Source organism: Ptychodera flava, chromosome 18, assembly GCF_041260155.1.
Source record: "Ptychodera flava strain L36383 chromosome 18, AS_Pfla_20210202, whole genome shotgun sequence".
NCBI lineage: Eukaryota > Metazoa > Hemichordata > Enteropneusta > Ptychoderidae > Ptychodera > Ptychodera flava.
In genome coordinates this window covers 12,919,782-12,937,352 of record NC_091945.1, presented here as the reverse complement: position 1 = coordinate 12,937,352, position 17,571 = coordinate 12,919,782, and the positions used below count along the sequence as shown (strand labels likewise).

The following is a 17,571-nucleotide window of genomic DNA, read 5'->3' as shown; positions in this document are numbered from 1 at the left end:
GGTTGCTGAAGACACGTTAACCAAGGAATTGAACTTGGCGGTTTTCGAATTCGTCGTTGACAGATCAACAGGAGAACGGTTGTCTTTGCACAACTCGGGGTACATGGATTCATCAAATTTTGAGTAGTGATAATCTTGATGCCGGCTATTCTCTGGAATTCGTCGGTCCATCCTAGTATGCGCTTCGAGAATATGGAAGAAGAATAGGAATTCGAAACGAGATGTTGTCGAGACAAAATCTGACGATTCAATGACGTTCGAAGGCAAGACACTCTCTTTATAAAGGGTTCCAGAGCGGTACCGTGCCTTTCATTTGTGATGAAATCAAAAGCGACCGGAACGTCATGTCTTTTGTCGGTGATGTAACCGAAAGCGTGCGGAACAACAACAAAAGAGAAGTTTGTCCCTCAACAAAGCGATAATTGGTAGCTATATTTGCATAATAGAAAGTAGAATACTCGCGTGAGCATTTGTCTGTGGAGGGCAACGCCGCGCCGTTGTACCTTTCTAATCGACGAAGATAAATAAGAAAGATAATCTTTAAAATGATTTCAGCAGACTTGCAACATTTCCCACAGCCAAAACAAACAAAAACGTTTCGGACAATGTTACGCAAACTGGGCAAAGGTAAGATGCAATGTAGGGTTTACCAAAACTATATCGCATCGCTACTTGTTCAAGTGAGTTTCTCGGTACCTCGCAGAAAGAGGAAAATTTGGAATTACGCTATAAGTATTGGTCCGACATCCGATCGTTAATCCTCTCTCTCTCTCTCTCTCTCTCTCTCTCTCTCCTCTCTCTCTCTCTCTCTCTCTCTCTCTCTCCTCTCTCTCTCTCTCTCTCTCTCTCTCTCTCTCTCTCTCTCTCATGACTCAATTCGTTTGGTAGCTTGAGAAGGTGGATGCAGAAATCACGCTTTGAGATTCGGATAATCATGATATCAAAATAAAAACAACTCTCTGTCGAATATTCCTTTTTATTCGATAATGCTACTGAAACTTTAGAGCCTTCTTTTAAACTGTCATATTCCAGTAAGAACGTCATTTTGGCGATTTTGTCATTATATTCGACATGTGAACAACTTTATTTTAAAATCCGCGAATATTCAGTTTACTTGCATAGTTCAAAGTATCGTTGGATGTTATAGCGTAAAGATTTTAATAAATATTATAGTATTATGAATTATTGATGCCAGTTTATTACTTGAGTGACCATGGTTTCTGCGAGTTCTTTCTGAACTGAAGTACCTTCTAACTGGTTTTCTGACTCCATGACGAAATGGATAATTCATATTTTTCGTACAAATTAAGAGTCTATCATTTTTATCTCAAACACTCGTTGCAATGGAAGACCACAAATATTCAGCCATCACACTTACAGCCTTGCACAAAAACAAAGTATATGGATTAAAAAGATTCTCAGTCGAATAAGGGCCTACTATATTTCTGTTAGGTGAAAATATTACTTTCGTGTTGGTATTGATGGTCGCATCGGTGGAATACTGTGACTGTTAGTGTTAACTTAAGATGCAACGTTTTGGACCATCATTGCAATTCAATCAAAAATGACGGTTAAATGTTTTAGTTTCAATTCTTCACCGCCACTCTTGTTATAGAACTGCCGTTGTTATATGATTCATCTCGCCTTCTCCCTTTCGTTCCGACGCCGTTCTGAACTTCGCCATTTTTTTTGCTGCGCCATGCAATTTTTTGACGCCCCTCAATATGTGAGAGCCTGCTCATATCCAGGATAAAGTGCGCCCTCGTTCGTTATCTCTCAAAAAGCTTGCAGTGAAGCATCATCGTGTGGCTTGACAAAAAGCCAAAATTATTCTGTATGTTTTTAAGAAGAAAACGATTGCACTAAATATTTGAAATGTGAATTTTTTCAAGGCTCACTAATCGTCACATCATATTTATTCAACCATTTCAAAATGTAAGTAATAACCCAGTGTTGTTACAAACCTAATCGATGTAAAAACTATACTCAACCACCTTAAATTTTTGTGGAAATTAAAAAAACACAAAAAAAATTTCAAGTTTTTTGCAAAAACATTGATAAAACTTCTAAATGCTGCAACAATGCAAACTTAATTCCCTTAGTCAGACACAAATTCATGATAAGTTTCACTGTGAATTCTACAATAATCTGTTCACATTTCTCATTCATAGAAAATTCTATTGATATTGCTAAGTGTCACAAATGTCCAAAAATGTTGGTAGAATATATTCATCATTCAAGATGGATAATTGTTATGATACGTAATATATATATAAATATTAACTATTAGCCCGATTTTCGATACAATTTTGCCAATATTTCACGAATATAAGTGGAGCAGTTATCTTCGCCTTAGGCGTTCCGAGTGACGATTGACAATTACGCAAAAAAACACACTATAAACTATGGACGAACGAACACTTTAAACAGCATAATGTACGAAGCGAAGCCGAGTACATTATGGCGTGCAAAGTTTGCTTGAGTACAGGCAGGAACGGGGTACATTATTGGCATTATTTTATAGTTTTTGGCAATGTCAGGTAATTTGTAGATGTAGAACACATCTGGAGCCACAATGTTGGATAATCAGTTACATTATAAGTAATAATCTGAGCGTATGACGTCACAAAATTCACTGGTCTTGACAAAGAAGTAATATATTTAAATTAACAGTTAACATTTAAAGTTACTGTATTTTCTTCGTCACACTCAATATGCAGAGCCTTTAATGGATATGACACTTTAGTATTATCCCATCATGTATAATTATGTGTTCGTTGTCTTTCAATTGCCAACCTTCTCCATATTAATATTGCTGTATATTGTCATTAATATTAAGAATTTTCTTTCATTTGCTTTCTCTCTCCTTTTTCTCCCTAACGACGGCGAGGTAAGCTGGCACCTCATACATATCCAAGGGTGCCTACAAAGTAAACGGAAAAACGTTCAATTAGTTTGTTTTACTGAAAAAATTCAACAACTAAGAACTGTGAAAAAACGCTATTTTTCTTTACGAAAACAAAATTATTATAAACCTACGACTGAAGATAAGATCGAAAGTATTGAGTGAAAGTGTAACTCATATACCTGGAAGTACAGTGTACAAACCAATTTCAGTGATGAACAACAAAGGCGCCATAGAAAGTTATCTTCCCCATGTACAAAACTATCCGTTGATACTAGCCGTGTAGTGTAATTTGACTAACAAGGAGCCAAACTTAAGGTAGTATGCACCTCGAAAGTGAAAGACTTAAACTTTTGCTCTAACTTTCCTCAAGGAATTTTTCAATCATTCTCTTTCAAAATCAAAAATAAAAATACGGGGGTCAACATGCAAATTTTGGTAATAGAGAAACAGATTACGCAGTTGAAAGACCGCGTTTCTTAATCTACAAACCATGGTATGACGATTGGATTTTCAATTGAATGTTTATGTCTAGTGTACTGTCTTATGGTTGGTTCATTTCTGCTCTACGCTTTACTAAAATATATTTGAGGTCAAACCAAAGACAAAGGTTTTTCAATGTTCGGAAGAGTTGTGCGAAACGTATTATATATAGCTGTTGTCATCTTAAATCCGTGTAACAGTATTTCACTTATTTGCACAGTAGAGCCAATTGATTCGATACAGTTATCCATATTTGTGTCATCGCCTAGTGTACCAACTTACATGTGCAAACGAACGAAATGGTATTGAGGAAAAACTGTTTTGGTAATCCTCAAATTACCTGCAAAACGTCGACAACAACACCACCAACTGCTTTGGCAGCAGCCATCACAGGACCATCTTCCTCTTTCTTATTGCGCTTGTTGTCATTTTCCTGACTGGCTTCGTTTCCCATGTTCCGGATATGGCGTGTGTGAAGACCTCTAAGTGGTCCCTGACTTCAAAGTGGTCCCCCGTAGTTGTAATTGAACTGAAATTTTACGCAGTCCAGGGATTTTCCATTCCTATATTTGCATAAAGTTGTTAAACTTTGTAACATTGCCAATACTAATCTGTTATTTTGGTCCTTTTTGATATATGCGCTCACTTTTATTACTTTTTCTAAATTCCGATGCATTTTACCAGCCCAAACTGCGCGTCCAATTTTTTCACCTGGTTAGGGTGTCTCATATTAGCATCATGGGAGATTGCGCTCCACATGGCACGGTCGAGACCAGCGACCGCGACCCACCGATCACTGTACGGATATGCGGATGTCCATATGGCCTAGCAGTTTACTGAGTGAGTACCAGCTCAAACAGTCATTAATTTCAATCTTGTTGCTCGACGTTATATTTCATACTCGCATACAGGCGTTCTGTTTACTGGGTAGCTCTGCATGGCAGGGCCGAGTGTTACCGGCGTATACGGCCTCCCACCACATGTGTTGGGAGGTCGTATAACGCCGCGCCGCTACGAACACACAGCCCTGCCATATGGCCATGCAGAGCTACGTTCCGACCATTGTTCCGACGTTCTGTTCCGTAGACTTTTACGGAACAGAACATCGGAACGTAGCATAAACTACACTTATACAAACTATCCAGTAAACAGAACGCCTGTGTGCGAGTGCTGATTGTCTTCGTCCAAAATCAAATTACACTGTGAACTTACACAGAAACATCGCACAATGAATGATGGCCCTGCGTACGATGCTGTGTTTCCGGCGTTATATACATACGCAGAGCTAGAACTGCTGTACCTCTCTCGGGGGGAGGGGGAAGTACTTGTTCAGAGAAGTGGTAGGGGTGTGCGGCCGCAGGTATAAAACCCAGGGCCCATTTTAGACCTAAAATCTCGTTGTTTTAGGACCCCATTTTAGACCTTTATGACCTTTGACCCAGGTCAACAGTCATAGCGTCAACATTTTTAAAACGGAAAAAGCATGTATTTGCCCCGGCAAAGCCTACCACTGTAAGCTTATACTGCGTTTAGAGCTATTTTGTTGCTGGCCAAGCCATGATTCCGAAAAATCATGAGGAAATACCAACAAATTTTGTGAAAGAAAATGCCTTTCACTCTCACCAAATTTTGGTCCAGCTTCTGCAAATTATCAGTTATCTGCAGTAGTCTGAGTGGTGTTTTTTTAAAATTACAATTCACAACAAACCTCGCTGTTTGTCAGTAAGCAATACTAACTTCATATGGCCATGGTCAACCTGAATAATACTAGGAGCAGTAGAGCCACTTTGTTTGGGTATTTTCTATTGGGCAGAAATCTGCCATATGTAGAGTTCTGACAAATCAGTGACAATGTTTTAAAACAAAGTCCATATTTACTTTAAGCCAGGGGGTCTCTGTAATGGTTCCCCTGCCGCAGAAAAGATATCCATGCTTATTGAGTGCAGCTCAGAACCCTGCTAGCGAGATGGGAACAGACTGTTGAAATTTGTTCTTGTGTGGCACTCAAACTTCAACCCCATTTTAGACCATGTTTTACAGTGGAATTGACCCCCCCCCCCCCTATTTTGGACCAAGTTGCTGAAATACCCACCCCATTGGGCGGCGCATGTTCATATTGGCAAGTAATAGAAGTGACCCCCCTCCTGACTGCTCTTTGCCAACTTAGATTTTTTTTACCTGTCCATGGTATTTTGGGGAAAGGGTTTTAAACACAGTTTGTCAGGAATTTATGATGATACTTGAAAGAATAGAAATATACTCCAACACCCGACCCTGGCCCACTAAGCCCCAAGGCTGTATCATGCACGCACAGGAAAGCAAATTTAGCACTTGGAGGCAGCCATATTGTCTAGTTTCCATGTGTTGAGTTTGTACTCTACATGCCTTGACATTGTTTTCATTGTAACTTAGGTCATTTCACATCATTGGTACAATGTACGTACATTTCAGTGACTTTGAATGACAAAGTTCTTTTACGTCAAGGACTGTGTCATCAGTCTTAACTGATGTCTAGCTGTTAATTCAAGCTGACAATCTAAACTGAATACAAGACATGGAATTTGTGTCCATACACTTTTGTAATATATTGTGGTTTCAGTCGGATTTGAACTCACAACGTATAGCACCAGTCACCTAGCGCAGAAGCCATAGATAAAACCGCTGAGCCAAATCCCCAATCTCAGCCTCATGTGTTCAGCACACAATTTGAGTCTACGGTTACACCTATAGTGTACTCATTTATGTATTTTGTTATGTCTCCATTTCAATACTTACCGTAGTCATAATTTTACATATGTGCTTATAATGAACAGACCTGCTTTGAGTCGGTTTTTAGCTCATATTTGGTGTGTATATAAATACCAAAAAGAGATTATATTTGTGTTTCTTTCTTAATTTGCATACATTTTATCTTCTGATAATGATGACTGGATTGATTTGCTTACTGGTAATAAATTTTTCAATTTTAATCTCTCCAGATAACAGAGTTCTTGGAAATGATGTGGAAAGATCAGAGTTATCACTGCTTGCTGATTTGGACCATGCCTACACGTTTTAACAGGCTGAATAATAAACTGGTGACGTACTCAAAAATTGGCGACCAACAGAAAATTAAAAAAAAAACAGTATTTCCCCGCACATACACACCATGATCATACCAGAAACAAGCATGATGCCATTTACTTAATGCACAACACACGAATGCCAACTATTTGTTCTAATCTTTATTTTCCTGTCATATGATTATTAGTCCCCAGGACACCGTCCTGGGGACTTATAGGTTTGGTCATGTCCGTGCGTGCGTCCGTCCGTCCGTGCGTGTGTCCGTCCGTCCATTCACACAGATATCTCAGAGACGCCTGGAGCGATTTTGTTCAAACTTGATACAAGGATAATACCCTACCTCATACAGATGCACGTCAATTTGTTTCACAATGTGATCAAATTTGGCCGTGTTAGAGGACTTTTTAGTTTACACCTCCATAGACTCCCATGTATAAGGCAGCTCTCCATAGACTCCCATGTATAAGGCCAAGAAAAATAAAAATTTAGTTTCTCATCGTATTCATATTGCAAAAAGGATGCAGTGACACAGTTTTTAGTCCCCACAGATAAAGTCCAGGGGGCTTATAGATTGGGACATATCCGTCCGTTCACCCATCCGTTCACGCAGATATCTAGACACTTTGACAAAATGTCACGTGACCTTGGTGACCTTTGATGTCAAATATACATATTTGTCCATAACTCAGTAACCACAAGTGCTAAACCTTTCATATATGGTATGATAGGACACCTTATGACGCCACATATTGTACCTCATTAATTATGTGCATATCTAATTTTGAGCGAGCCAATAGAGCTAGAGGTCTGATTTTTGGTATATAGGGATAACTTAGCAATACAATTTTTTTGACAAAATGTCACGTGACCTTGATGACCTTTGACCTTGATTATACATATATATGCACAACTCAGTAACCACAAGTTCTTTACGCTTCAATTTTGATAGGATAATAGACCTTAAGATGTCACATCTTGTACCTCATTTATTGTGCGCATATGTATTTCTTGGCTGGCCAATACAGCTAGAGGTCTGATCTTTTTTCCCGATTTAGAACCATAACTTAGACATGCCTCTTGTTTCAAATTGGGAACAATGACATAGACCTATGTGCCCATAGATCTGAACATATACACTCCAGTGATACTTCTTAATGACCACATTTCCCTGCCCCATCAAGACTAATACTCCTATTACAAGTGGGGACTACGTCATTGTCAACGACTTTTTTTTTTGAAATTCTCAGAAAATCTAAAATCATGTTAAAGTTTGAATTTAAATGCTACTTCTTAGGCTATCGACAGTGTTGTACACTTTTTTGGTCTTTAATGTGTCTTACTTGAAGAAAACCCTTGGAAAACTGAGGATAATTTGAGATTGGTTTACAACACATTTGCTGCTGTATGGGGCTTTAAGGTTTGGCTGAAACAAAATAGAATTTTTTACACCAAAACCCCTTGTCTGACAGCACTGATATTTGTTATACAGATTCATAGGGATGATCAAATTGTGAAATATTCAAATTTTGATAAATCCACAATTTTCTATTTTCAGGACAATTTTTAGCTCACATTTGGTGTATACATGTACGTATATTATACCAAAAAGAGTTTTTATGGTAGGTCCAGCGGTGTCTACATTTATGTATGTTAGTATGTGTGCATGCTACCTTCGTGCACATCGAAAACTCAAAACCGCAGCACTACCTTGTAGTATTTGGTGTACTGGTGCACCTGGGGGTGGAGATGTGAATTTGTTCAATTGAAAGTGTCAGTCTTCAAAATATGATGATGAGGTAAAAAAAAGAAATGTGGTAGAAAACAGAGAAAATCCAGCAAACGCTTAAACTCTGTAACGGCAGTCTAGATTTTGTTGAAACTCTGTATGCGGGATGTTTATGGTGATTTTCGCTAGTATTGTGGCAAAATTTTCATTTTTAGCTACTATACGATAGTCTTTTGAAGCTATTGGGATGGGTATCTGTCCGGCATCCGTTGTCAGTATGTATGTATGTCCGTTTGTGAGGCGTCCAGTCACTCAAATATCTTGATAACCGCAGTACTTACTGATTCGCTATTTGTTGCGTAGATGAAAAATATGATTTGAGAATATATTTTTTTTAATTTTGAGCTCACATTTGGTATACCAATGTGAGGTTATCATATAAGCTGAATCAGTTCATTTGCATCCGATTTGCATGTCTGTATATTTGTGGGTATGTGCAGATGTATGTCCGTCACACACAAAGGCTCCCATACCGCCAAAGCTACCATCTCAGTATTTGGTGTACAGGTAGATGCAGGGGTTGAGATGTGAATTTGCTCAAATGAACACATCAGTGTCAAAAATGTGCAAATGAGGTAAGAAAAAGTGAAATGCAGCAAATGTGCAGGAGGCATGCCAGTGAGAAACAGGCAAACTCCACTGATCTTGACTCATTTCTGTCATTGTTTATGAACCGTTACATATTAACAGACCAGCTGCAACCATAGACAGTAGATGGGGGAAGACAGTTTATACTAAACTAAGAGGGGCTTGTTTCTGCTATGCATGTTGCTAAAGTTGACCTCCAGTACCAAAAGTTAGACCTTAATTACTTTTGTCATTCTTGTTTTTCTGGTTTAAATATTTCTTGTTGTTTTTCTGGTTGTACTGTGCAGAAATCATTGCCATAACATCAACGTAGAATTTTCCTCCACTGAACAGATAGGAACAACATTTATTGTTGATCATTGGTAACCCATACTGGTATATACCAATTCTGATCAAATTTGAGCGACACCGTATAATTGCGGTATTTTTTCTGAAACCACTCATCTGATTATTTTGAAAGTTTGTATACATGTTCCTCAGGATGACCTCAGTCAAGTTTATACAAATTGAATTGAAATTTTTATATTTGTAATTTTAGGGCAATTTTCCCAACTTTTGGTCAAAAATATTTTTATTCAAAAACAACAAATCTGATAGCTTTGATATTTGGTATACAGGTTCCTCAGGTTGATGAAAATCAGTTTTATGATATTGTGAAGATATCTCGAATTTTGTATTTTTGCTGAATTTTTTGGTTATTTTTCTCATTTTAAGTAAAATTTCTTCTTTTCAGAAACCGCTAGCCCAATTGCTCTCAAATTTGGATTCGATGTTTACAAGGGTGTTACCTTCTTATTGTTGAAGTTATGACAAAATTGGAAATATTAGTGTTTTGGGGCAATTTTTGTCATTTTTGGTCAAAAATTCTTAAAAATATTTTCTTTTTAAAGCTCCTGGACAGACAACTTGTTCTCAAAATTACTTGTCTGATAGCTTTGTAATTTGGTACAAAAGTCCCGAGGGATGTTATTTGATAAATTTTCTGCTCAAAGTGTTGGGAGACCCCAAATTTTTATATTTTAGGTAATTTTCTCAGTTTGTGACCTTAAATGACCTACACCAACCCAGGATATGTTGTGAGAGAGTTTCGAAGGCTGTGAACATAATTTTGTCATATTTAATATCAATTTGTAGTAAAATTTGATCCAGAAAACAAAGTTGAAGTAAATATTTTCATTGCGAACCAATTTTTTCAACTTTTGCATGTTAAGACACATAAGAACTGATGAGAAATTAGGATCCAGGATAATTCCAGATGTTGTAATCCCCCCCCACAGTGGAAGGCATTTCGCTATCTGTAACTGATTTAAGTGTTGTTTACATTTGAATGATAGCACTCATAGCATTAATTAAAACATCCCCAAGGTTGTAAATACATTTCCTGTCAGCTGGTTTTATGTAAGGGGTGGAACATTTGATATTCAGGAGGGGGTAGGGGCTAGAAGATTGATGAGGTAGCATTACTTTTTACCAGATCCCTTGTACATTTTTTCCCACTCTTTATTTTTTCCCCACTCTCCCACCTTTTCTTTTTGTCAAGCTTCTCTGGCTAATTTTTTTGTTGACATTGCTTTCTGTATGTAGGATCTGCTTGTCCCGTCGCTATAGAAGATGATATGCATGTTCCCAAAGACGACCTTCAGTACCTAAGTTGCAGACCTTATTTGCTTTTATCATTCTTGTTTTTCTGGTTTAAATATTTCTTGAATTTACCAATTCAAACCGAATGTGAGCACACTGTCCTTGACGGTATTTTTTGATATTTTTGAAAATATGCAAATTAGCGCCAAAAAAGGCGTTTTTTTGTAAAAAATCTTCTTCATAATCGCTGGTCAGACAGCTTTGTTATTTTGTATATAGGTCCCTTGGGATAACCCAACTTAGATTTGTTCAAATTGTAATGAAATATGCAAATCTGTACTTTTAAGGAATTTTTTTTGTCATTTTTGGTCAAAACTTTATTTCATCAAAACCGCCCATCTGACAGCTTTGATATTTGGTATTGGTATACAGGTTCCTACAGATGAACTAAATATGATATCTTGAATATATGATGAAATCTGCAATTTTGTATTTTGGGGGCATTTTTCCAGTTTTGGTCAAAAATGTTTTTTCTCTCAAATTTCTTGTTGGATTGCTTTGAAACTTAATACTCTAGAGTTGTTTTCTATATGATTTCTTAAATTGTGGTGAAATTTTCATCTTTGTGTTTTTGGGGTTTTTTTGCATTTTGGGGCAATATTTTGGTCAAAAACTAATTTTCTTTGAAGTAAATGTTTTGATTGGTTTGAAATTTGTTTTTAATGTATCTAGAGGCAACCTCGGTTGAGTGTCTTCAAATTTTTTGTGAATATTTTCATATAGGCATTTTTGCGCAACTTTTCCCATATTTGGTCAAAAATCATTTTCTCTGAAATCCCTCTTCCAATGGCTATGAAACTTTGTATGCATGTTGCCAAGGGTAAACATAGTTAAGTATACACACTGTGGCCTGCCTCATCAAATCAAATGAGAGCCAAGTGTCATTGATGCTATGTTTTCCATTATTGATCAAAAAATCTCTTTCTCTAAACACTACTCATCTCATACCACTGGCTGATTTGTTCTCAGGGATAATCTTACTGTGATGTTCAAATTATAATAATATTTTCAATTTTGTATTAGTGGTAATGCAGCTTTTTTGACATTTTTTGAAATGTGCTATCAAAGGTATCTATCTTCATAAACATATGTGTCACAAAAAGCTATTCTCTACATAGCACAACAGGACTGTATGGCCTTTAGGTATTATGTGCTTTTAGTTTTGTGAAATTTATGCCCTTTATCTCATTTTTCCGGTTATTGAAAGTAGTTATTTTACTTTATAGAGAAAAACTGCTCTCGTGCTTTACTCTACTGTTAAAATTTATGTACAGTTAAATAAAGATTTTTTTTGGCTAAATAATGCTCAACGTCCATTTGTATGTGTGTATGAGATTGAGTTTATAAGACAGAGTTACTTGTAGGATTATTCTACATTTCTACTGATTTATCACACATTTGGTATTGTATTGAAAAATACATATGACACCAAAATGTCCGTAAAGGTGCCCACGGAAATTCCACTTGATTACATGCTCCATCTGCTATGTTCAGCTTCTTTTAAGGAAAATTAAAAAGAATTGTTGACTTGAAAAATGAAACATGCCAGCTGTGAAGTATCAGGTATAATAGGCCTATAGTACACTTCCTTAGATTTTTGTCAACTTTTAGTACTGAATAAAGAAATCAGTTTGACTCCAAAAGTGTCCTTTTGACTTCAAAGTGGTCCCCGAAAACTTATGATGATTTTACGGTCTCTCTGCTGTATTCCACATCGTTTACGTTAAAGAAAGAATGTGTTGACTTGAAAAATGTAACATGCGACCTGTGAGATATCAGGTATTAATAAAACTATAGTACACTTCCTTTTTGTCCAACTTTTAATATTGCATAAGGAAAATCAGTTTGGCTCCAAAAGTGTCCTTTTGACTTCATAGTGGTCCCCGGGAAATTCGAATGATTGTACACTCTGTCTGCTTTATTCAACTTCTTTTGCGTAATTGAAGCAATGTTCTAACTTGAAAAATGGAACATGCGACCTATGAAGTATCAGGTATTAGTAGGACTATAGCACACTTCCTTGGATATTTGTCCACTTTTAGTATTGAATAAGGAAAATCAGTTTGACTCCAAAGTGTCCTTTTGACTTCAAAGTGGTCCCCGGGAAAATCGAATGATTGTACACTCTGTCTGCTTTATTCAACTTCTTTTGCGTAATTGAAGCAATGTTCTAACTTGAAAAATGGAACATGCGACCTATGAAGTATCAGTTATTAATAGGACTATAGCACACTTCCTTGGATATTTGTCAACTTTTAGTATTGAATAAGGAAAATCAGTTTGACTCCAAAAGTGTCCTTTTGACTTCAAAGTGGTCCCCGGGAAAATCTAATGATTGAACACTCTGTCTGCTTTATTCAACTTCTTTTGCGTAATTGAAGCAATGTTCTAACTTGAAAAATGGAACATGCGACCTATGAAGTATCAGGTATTAGTAGGACTATAGCACACTTCCTTGGATATTTGTCAACTTTTAGTATTGAATAAAGAAAATCAGTTTGACTCCAAAAGTGTCCTTTTGACTTCAAAGTGGTCCCCGGAAAATCGAATGATTGTACACTCTGTCTGCTTTATTCAACTTCTTTTGCGTAATTGAAGCAATGTCCTAACTTGAAAAATGGAACATGCGACCTGTGAGGTATCAGGTATTAATAGGACTATAGCACACTTCCTTGGATATTTGTCAACTTTTAGTATTGAATAAGGAAAATCAGTTTGACTCCAAAAGTGTCCTTTTGACTTCATAGTGGTCCCCGGGAAAATCGAATGATTGTACACTCTGTCTGCTTATTCAACTTCTTTTGCGTAATTGAAGCAATGGTCTAACTTGAAAAATGGAACATGCGACCTATGAACTATCAGGTATTAGTAGGACTATAGCACACTTCCTTGGATATTTGTCAACTTTTAGTATTGAATAAAGAAAATCAGTTTGACTCCAAAAGTGTCCTTTTGACTTCAAAGTGGTCCCCGGGAAAATCGAATGATTGTACACTCTGTCTGCTTAATTAGCTTCTTTAGCGTAATTGAAGCAATGTTCTAACTTGAAAATGTAACATGTGACCTATGAAGTATCAGTTATTAATAGGACTATAGTACACTTCCTTGGATTTTTGTCAACTTTTAGTATTGAATAAAGAAAATCAATTTGACTCCAAAAGTGTCCTTTTGACTTCAAAGTGGTCCCCGGGAAAATCGAATGATTGTACACTCTGTCTGCTTTATTCAACTTCTTTTGCGTAATTGAAGCAATGTCCTAACTTGAAAAATGGAACATGCGACCTGTGAGGTATCAGGTATTAATAGGACTATAGCACACTTCCTTGGATATTTGTCAACTTTTAGTATTGAATAAGGAAAATCAGTTTGACTCCAAAAGTGTCCTTTTGACTTCATAGTGGTCCCCGGGAAAATCGAATGATTGTACACTCTGTCTGCTTTATTCAACTTCTTTTGCGTAATTGAAGCAATGTTCTAACTTGAAAAATGGAACATGCGACCTATGAAGTATCAGGTATTAGTAGGACTATAGCACACTTCCTTGGATTTTTGTCAACTTTTAGTATTGAATAAAGAAAATCAGTTTGACTCCAAAAGTGTCCTTTTGACTTCAAAGTGGTCTCCGGGAAAATCGAATGATTGTACACTCTGTCTGCTTAATTAACTTCTTTTGCGTAATTGAAGCAATGTTCTAACTTGAAAAATGGAACATGCGACCTGTGAGGTACCAGGTATTAGTAGGACTATAGCACACTTCCTTGGATATTTGTCAACTTTTAGTATTGAATAAGGAAATCAGTTTGACTCCAAAAGTGTCCTTTTGACTTCAAAGTGGTCCCCGGGAAAATCGAATGATTGTACACTCTGTCTGCTTTATTCAACTTCTTTTGCGTAATTGGAGCAATGTTCTAACTTGAAAAATGGAACATGCGACCTATGAAGTATCAGGTATTAGTAGGACTATAGCACACTTCCTTGGATTTTTGTCAACTTTTAGTATTGAATAAAGAAAATCAGTTTGACTCCAAAAGTGTCCTTTTGACTTCAAAGTGGTCCCTGGGAAAATCGAATGATTGTACACTCTGTCTGCTTAATTAGCTTCTTTTGCGTAATTGACGCAATGTTCTAACTTGAAAATTGTAACATGTGACCTATGAAGTATCAGTTATTAATAGAACTATAGTACACTTCCTTGGATTTTTGTCAACTTTTAGTATTGCTTAAAGAAAATCAGTTTGACTCCAAAAGTGTCCTTTTGACTTCAAAGTGGTCCCCGAAAACTTGGGATGATTTTACGGTCTCTCTGCTGTATTCAACATCGTTTATGTTAAAAAAGAATGTGTTGACTTGAAAAATGTAACATGCGACCTGTGAAGTATCAGGTATAAATAAAACTATAGTACACTTCTTTGATTTTGTCCAACTTTTGGTATTGAATAAAGAAAATCAGTTTGACTCCAAAAGTGTCCTTTTGACTTCAAAGTGGTCCCCGGGAAAATCGAATGATTGTACACTCTGTCTGCTTTATTCAACTTCTTTTGCGTAATGGAAGCAATGTCCTAACTTGAAAATTGTAACATGTGACCTATGAAGTATCAGTTATTAATAGGACTATAGTACACTTCCTTGGATTTTTTCAACTTTTAGTATTGCTTAAAGAAAATCAGTTTGACTCCAAAAGTGTCCTTTTGACCTCAAGGTGGTCCCCAAAGACTTGTGATGATTTTACGCTCTCTGTGCTGTATTCAATCGTTTATGTAAAAGAAAGAATGTTTTAATTTTAGAATTGAATATGCGACCTGTTAAGTATCAGGTATAAATAAGACAAGAGTACACTTCCTGTTTTTTCAAACTTTTAGTAAAGAATAAAGAAATCAGAGTGACTTCAAAAGCGTCCTCTTGACTTCAAAGGTGTCCCATGAAAATTCGGATAATTTTACGCTCTGCCTGCTGTATTCAACTTCTTTTAGGTAATGTATTACTTCAATCGCGTCACTTTCTATGGTAGGTATTGGATATCTTTGTAAAAAAAATTAAGAAAAATATCCCCCTAAAATATTGGCCTCGAGCCCTATTCTGGTGTATTTTACATCTGTGCATTCGTAGCATAATGCTGAGGCCTATAGATTGCATTCGTGTCAAGGGATATCGCCTCAGAACCGCTGTTAATCTGTCCATAGACCTTTTCTGTAGTTTACTACGACACCAATCGGTTTTTTTTATTTACCTCGCAAAATAATGAAATAGCTTAGTCTTTGAATAAATGAACATGTACCTACTTTATCTCTGACTATCTATGACTCATCTCCTACTTCCGTTAATTATGTTGAATGTGGCAACATCTATAATTTCAGCTTTTTTTAAGAGCCGTCGACTGTTTCTGCTCGGTTCTGAACTTTTGACAGACCCAAAGTATTCAATTACGCGAGAGGGCAAACGTTGCAGAATTCGTGGACGTCGGCTCACGGGAAAACGGTTGAAAATACATGTTTATATTATTTAGGTAGCTAGCAGAAGTAGACAATGGGTCGTGAACTGACCAGTGTTATAGTACCGGTCGAAGTAAACTACCAAAAATGTCTATGGGCTGGCTTGTGGCGATGAATTTTTGACCCGCAAGTGCGATTGATACGTCACAGCAATGCTGCAAATTGTATTTCATATCCATTTATGTATTTACGAGCAGCGATTAGAATGACTTCCAAATATCGATATGACTTCAAATGAGTCATTTTATAGCTAAGTCATGATTGATATAGACACTAGCCCTCCCCATTGTTAATTCTGTGCTCAGCCCTTATTTTGTACATTTTTCCAACTCTAGGTATTAAATACTAAAATAGCAGCTGATATTACATCGGAAACGTCCGTGTGACAACAAAAGCGTCCATTATGCGGTAGGTGTCGTCAGACTTGAGTTTAACCCCCTATCTTACCGGACATTTAGGATGGGGACCACTTTGAAGTCAGGGACCACTTTGAGGTCTTCACAGGCGTGTAACAAAGTTACAGATCTGCAGTTCAACAGAAACTTATCAAAAACATGTTGGTGCATACGATGAAACGTTCGAACGCAAAAAAGGGCTGCTCATGTATGGATAAACACAGGCAAAGTGTAAAGAGTGTCACTTGAGTTGATGACGGCAGTTGGCTGTAATTCCCTCAGCATGTGCTGATTAATCGCCTTTACGTAAACGACACTTAACATGATGGTTACCATAACGAGCGGAAATTAAAGTAACATTGAAAACAATTTGTTATTTTCCAAAAGTTACGTAAATGTGGTCACTGTGAAGAAAAATACTCGACACCTTCTCATCGACAGGCGTGATGCAATCCGAAGTTGGCGACATGGTAGGTTGACTTGAATTGAGAGTCTACAAAACCTGAACGACATACGCGTTATACACTTACACGCGCTAGATAAGCAAACAAGTCATTCCAAAACTACAGGTGGAAAGCTATTACTTTCGGAATATAGTAAAGTAATACTCACAAGTTACAGTATGAGCACCCAGCAGTGAATGATACTGATGTGGCCAGGTTGATTGAATTTATATTTCTTGTGCGGTAATAAAAAATTAGTGGACGACCAATAATAGTGCGTGCGTGAAATCGAAAATAAATCATCATACTTTAGCGCACGGTATAAAGACGGTAAAACCCCTTGCCCTCCTTTTCCGCAGAAAGTTACGGTTTCAAAGCACAGGCGCTTGGCACATTGCTGGGATAATAATCGTATTTAATATGTAGAGTTGATTATTTAGTAAAAAAATCACCGTACGTGAGATATCAGTGTAGACCTATAGGCCTACTTGTTGACAGGCATTATACCGAGTGGCTATGGCTGCCTGGCTCGGGCCAGGCGAACGCACTGCATAATCATCAATGTGTAGAATGTCTACATGACTTGATTATTTAATAAAGAATAACGGTACGTGATATTACTGTACATGTCGGCTAGCTTAACCGAGCGGCTGTAGCTGCAGGGCTTTGGCCCGTTGTCCACTGCTGCACAGACATAAACTCAAGGCGTGAAAGCTTTTCACCGCCCGATTTCATAAATCAGCGAAATTCAGGATCTCTGAGCGTTTTCGGTGATAAA

General features: G+C 37.1%; 1 long non-coding RNA gene across 1 annotated transcript; it reads right to left on the bottom strand.

The window, feature by feature from the left end:
* Window positions 1-1,872: 1,872 nt before the first annotated feature.
* On the bottom strand, window positions 1,873-16,995 carry LOC139116890 (uncharacterized). Its single transcript, XR_011548408.1, has 3 exons — window positions 16,963-16,995; window positions 3,729-3,951; window positions 1,873-2,923 (listed from the first exon to the last, which is right to left on the bottom strand). It is a non-coding gene; the product is annotated as an uncharacterized lncRNA (long non-coding RNA).
* Window positions 16,996-17,571: the final 576 nt, after the last annotated feature.